The 5,651-nt window shown below is 31.5% G+C and overlaps 1 long non-coding RNA gene across 2 annotated transcripts; it reads left to right on the top strand.

The window, feature by feature from the left end:
* The first annotated feature begins 291 nt into the window (after positions 1-291).
* On the top strand, positions 292-4,263 carry LOC142606707 (uncharacterized). 2 transcript variants are annotated; one of them, XR_012839164.1, is made up of 4 exons: positions 292-646; positions 1,413-1,549; positions 1,793-1,833; positions 3,959-4,263. It is a non-coding gene; the product is annotated as an uncharacterized LOC142606707 (long non-coding RNA). The 2 variants fall into 2 exon arrangements; XR_012839163.1 differs by having other exon boundaries at positions 1,435-1,549.
* The last annotated feature ends 1,388 nt before the right edge of the window (positions 4,264-5,651 follow it).

Below are 5,651 nucleotides of genomic sequence, written 5' to 3' on the forward strand. Positions count from 1 at the left end.
ATTTTTCATCACACCCCTAGGTTTTTTTTGGTGATTGAAAAAAGTAGTAATTCCAAATTATTATAAATACTCTACATTAACCCTTACCCAAAAAATAAAAGAGCCTCTGAACACGCGCTCACGGCTAGTTAACAAATAAGAAAAAACACCCCCTTAGAGTGCTGCCACATATACAGCTTTTGAATAAAACAGCCTCACGTTAAAAACTCTGCCAAGCTTGCAATTAAAAAAAATATAAATTAAATAACCGGTTAAAAAAAAAACCATTAAAAAAAACGTTGCAATTAAAAAACATACCAAAAAAACAATTGATACAGAGAAAGGGAAGGAAAAAAAAAGGGGTTGCGACACAAACAGCCAAGGAAAACCCTTCCCTGCCGATCTGCTTTTCACTCTGTTCTGTTCCTTCTCTGCGACAGAGTGCAAACTTGCCCACTTAGATTTCTAACACCAAGTCAGCTTAAAGTCCGAAGAGAACGATCGTTACATCGTTTGAAGTTCTTTTAATAACCGTTTGGAATAAGCTGATAGAGAAAGAGAGAGAGCGATAGAGAGACGGAAAGTCTAAATAATCAGTAGATGTGAGAGACAGAAAGATAAATCTGAGGGGCGCCATTACAAGTTCTGACAATCAGAATCGCTCCAGGTAAAGTTCTGTTTTTAATTTTACAAATTGAGGGTTTTTTTTTTTTTTGGGAGAAACATTTGTGCATAATTTATGATTTAGATTCGGGTATTTTGGTTTGATTGGTTATGATTTTGGTTTTTCAATTAGGAGTAGTTTTGTTTAATTAGTTTAAACAAATGGGTTAGATTTAGGTTCTAGGGATTTTTGTTAGAAGTTAATTTGTTTAGGGTATCTAGCTTGGCTTAAATTGGTTTTAGGTATCTACAATCGATTTTGCCCAATTTGGGTCGCTTTGATTTTGAATTTGCTTTCCCATTTAGAGTAAGATGAAGATTTGCTCTGTCACTCAAAACACAAATCTTTAATAATCAAAACCACACCAAAGTTTTATTTTAAAATTTTATTTTTTTGGGTCTGTTGTTTCTGAATGGTCCCTTTTTAAAAGCCAATGGAAATCTGCGGTGAAATTTTATACAAATTAGATTTACTATGATTGCCCTGTTTTTTAAATTCCTCTCACTTGGATATCCCTGCCAAAAAAAAAAAAAAAAAGCAGTATCGGTGCATGTTCTATTAGTGCTCTCAATCATGTTATGATTTTAGAATCGTAATTAGATTGGCCCATGAAAGAATCATCCTTAAATTGTGTTCTCTGTGTATGGTATGTTAGCGCTCTCAATTATGCTATGAAACTAGAATCATAACAGATTGCAATATAGAAAACCAGAAAACCATAAGTTCTCTTAGAAAACATTATAAATTGCTATACACTCTAAACTTTCAGATTTTACAAAATAATGTTGCAGAGAAGAGATGGGGCAGAGCAGCAAAGCAGTAGATCATATGGTAGTTGCAGTGACTATTGAAAGGATGGAGGGAAGGTGTTTTCTTTTGTCTTGAATGATTGGGTTTGATGTTCAGGTGAGATGCGGCATTTGGGTTTGAGTTTTTACATGCTCAAAATTGATCCATGAAGGAAATACCATATTGCCAAGTAGTTTTTCTGCTGAATTATATTTTGATTTTTTATAAAGTTGTTTTAAAAGATTATCATGAAATTTTAGCTTGAACTAATGATGTTTCAGGCAGTCTTCTTATTACAAAATGTCATTTATATGGTGAGATATGTCATTTTGCCTTACTTTGTTCAGTTCTCTTTTACAGGGTGTTGCTGTTGCATTTCCTGTTTATTTTGCAACACAGAGGTAAGTTCTATGACGACACCAATTAGTTAACCCTTTTGAAAGTTTTTATTTTTTACTTCAAATATTTATTTGTTTGCTTTTTGTTTCAGTGCGTAAAAAAAAAATCATAGTTAGTAAGTACATATGTAAATAAGAGAATCGTTACATTAATGATAATAGCTGTGGTGATAATTGTTAAGGGTGTTAGATGTCACTGCAATGCTAGCAGCATGGTGTGAAAGAAATTTTAGGTGGTCATAGAGAGAGCAGTTGTTCAGAGGTTATCAATTTGGTGGTTGTTATTGTAGTGTTTGGTAGTGTTGAAGATAGGGAAGACAGTGCTGTGAGGCATTGGAGGAGATGCTCATTATGGTTGAGCTTAGTTATGTTGTGCAATATTAATATACAGTGTTAGTATTTATTCCTTTACTTTCTATTGTCCGAGTATCTTATCCATAAATATATGTTGGGATTATTATGGAGACCATAAAGCAAAGGTAGAAGCTAGAAGAAGGAAAGGAGCATCCTACATTCTACATGTGAACTTGATGCAATTAGCATCAACATGTGGGTTGAAAAACACCATAATCATGTTTAATTTTATGATTTCATGAAAATTTCAAATAGATTTTTCATTATTACGTGCCAAAAGTTAGATGAAGCTTGCTTTAGTCTTTATATGTCATTTTTGGATTTTTTTCCTTCCTCTGAATGATTTATTAATTCCTTTTGTTCGCGTCTCATGTTATTTTTGCTGATAATAAGATAAAAGATATAAATTTCAAGAATTCTTTTATTTTCTTGGAAATTTCAAATTTTAGATAAAGGCATTTGATTTTCATAGGAATTGAAACTTTATGGAAAATGTCAGTGTATTAGGTCAAATTTTTTCAAATCTTAGCATCTATCTAGAGATGGTTTCTTTGAATAGAAGGGTACCTCATGCATAGCACGGGTATTAGGCTAGCTATATATAAAAGCAGAAGTTTTGCCCTACTGAAATATATAGAGACAGAGATAGAGAGATACATAGATACAGTCCGTAAGATCCCCCTGACTCAAACTTCTTCAAAATCAGTCCAAAGGTGAGGTAGAAATGGAGGCCAGCATAGGTACCCTTTCTTCCATCAATATGGCCCTTGATTATATTTTTGATTCCATTGAAAATATCAAATCTACTCTTCTTTCTTTTTCTTATTAAAGATACATAATTAGTCATAGAGCGAAATATTTAATATAGTTCCTAGAGTTGAGTATCAGTGTATGTTTCTATGAAAACCTTTCATTATATACATTGGAATTTGACAATGACTGTGTTGTTTTCATTTCTGTGTGAGTGTTGGTTTGTGGTGTGATGACAAAGTGAGAGGGAGTGTGAATCTTTAGCTACTACAGGTAAAGTTTTTTTTCCCCCTTTCCTTCTTAGATCTGGGCATGAAATATGAATTAGTTTTGAGTAATTTGGTTGGATTGATTTTTATTTAGGTATTTGGGTCACATTAGGTTTTGATTTGATTTTTTCGTCTCTTTAAATCTGTCTTTCTCGATTTAATTTACAATAAGCCTATTAAATTAGATTTGCTTTTGTTATGTTTTATAGATTACTACAATTAAAATAAATTTGGGATTTCACTATAAAGAAATGGAATGCTTACTAGGCTTCCCATGACTTATTCCCCAACAGGTATAAGCATGTCCCAAATGGGTATTGTTGCATTTTGCTGTTTGAGTGAAATAATTAATTATTGAATTTGAGTTTAATTTTTTTTTTACATATTCTGGAGTATTTTCATAAAACCCAATTTCTGTATATGTAAATTTAAATGCTATTTAAGAAGAATAGAAAGTAGTTTGTTCCTCTTAATTCCTCAAGTTTCTTCTTTTTTTTTTTTTTTGGTGCTTGATCAGTATTTTTCCCCCTAAAACAGAATTAAATTCTTCTTTCATAAGAGACACCTAGAGAGTTGTTACTAATTTTTGTGGTATTGGTTGGAGTACTTGGTAGACCCTATTTAAGTTTATTTTTAATTTTTTATTATCAATATGCTTGATTAGTTCTCCGCCCACCCCCCGCCCCCTCCCCTCCCCCTCCCCCCCCGCGTATATTTGATGCTTGTTTACCCAACTTATTGTATGTCGTCTACAGAGCACTGTAATGGCACTCCAATGCCCAATCAAATAAGCAACCGTAGCAGGAGAGAAGGTAGCATAGGTTGTAACACCAGCAATTGACTTAGCATTCGAATCAGCATCTAAGCCAGATTATGGTTTTGATATTAACTTATGATGTTAGGTTTTGTTTAATTGAAAAATGTGGCATGGGACAAATGTGTCACACTTCTTATATATATTCATCGATTTGTGAGGGTCTCCATATTAAGAAGAGTTTAGCCAAACACTCATACTTAATATTTGTAAACAATTTGTATTATAAAAAAATTAGTTGATGTGTGTTCGTCGTTATCACAAGATGAAGATAGACTTAGGGTGGTATAGTTATCTTAGTATTAAAACTTATTCTATTATTCCTTATAACATTTGTATATGCCTTTCAATTTTTTATGATATAAGTTTTATTTTAAAGTCTAATGTTAGTTTATTTCAGCAATTAGTTAAATTAAAATGCACTGCCCAAACGAGTTATAATGTTCTTTATAATACATTATATTGTTAAATTAAGTTTATTGTTTTTTTAATATGTAAAATGACCCCGTGCATTGCGCGGGTTAAATGCAAGTATAGCTAAAGTTTAGAGAAAATCTAATTAGATTTTAATTACATTCTCAATTGTGTCCAATTTAATTTTTAATTTAGTGTCGAATGATTAATTGAGTGCAAAAATTGAAGAGTCTAAATCCAATTAGATTCTAAATTGAATTTCAATTGAAATCCAATTTTTTGCCATGTATCCATCTAATTTTTTAATTTTTATGGTAAGTGAATTATTAAGTACAAAAATTGAGAAGTATAAAACCAATTAAATTTTGAATCATATATATATATATATATATATGTATGTATGTATGTACGTACGTATGTATATAATTAAAAACCATTTCATATTTTAGAAATGTATGATTTAAAAGAAAATATAAGCTAATACCATGTGTATAATTTGAACTTCATCTCAAAAAAAGTTTAATTTGAATGGTAGAATTATAATTTCTTTTAAGTGTATCCGTGTATACAGACGGGTTACATCCTAGTCTTTAGTAATGATAAAGCTTTTTTTTTTGGTTGAGAGACAGTAATGATAAAGCTTGATTTCTATTCTCGTTAATATTCTTGTATTCCGGCTATTACTGTTTCAAATCTATTGAATTAAAAAATGTAAAACAACGATTGGAGAGAGAGAGAGAGAGAGAGAGAGAGAGAGAGGACACATATGCAATGTTTCTTAGGGACATATAAACACCAAAACTGAGGGATACTGAAGGCTGAAGCAAAACATAAAACCGAAAAAGAATATATACTATAATTTATTTATAAAAAAGAAAAAAGAAAAAAAAAGAAGAATAAACAATCTGGGAAAAAAAGTCAAAAAACACAAAGTGAGGACAACATGTTTCTGATTCATCGGCGAGAAAATCTTTGTTAGACGTTCTCCTCAGATTCCGCTGCCAACATCACCATGTACTATATATATATTTTTATGGGAAGACTGCAATAACATTTATTAAAAATGAAAAGCTACAAGTACATCGTGGTTAGGAGCTTATTCAATGAAATAAAGATTCTCTTCAACCCAAACAAAGAAATTAGCAATGCTTAGAGCGTGTTTTGCTAATAAGTGAGCTGGTTTATTGCTTTGTCTACATACATGGAAAAAGTCCACACGA

Source organism: Castanea sativa, chromosome 8, assembly GCF_040712315.1.
Source record: "Castanea sativa cultivar Marrone di Chiusa Pesio chromosome 8, ASM4071231v1".
NCBI classification, from domain to species: Eukaryota; Viridiplantae; Streptophyta; class Magnoliopsida; order Fagales; family Fagaceae; genus Castanea; species Castanea sativa.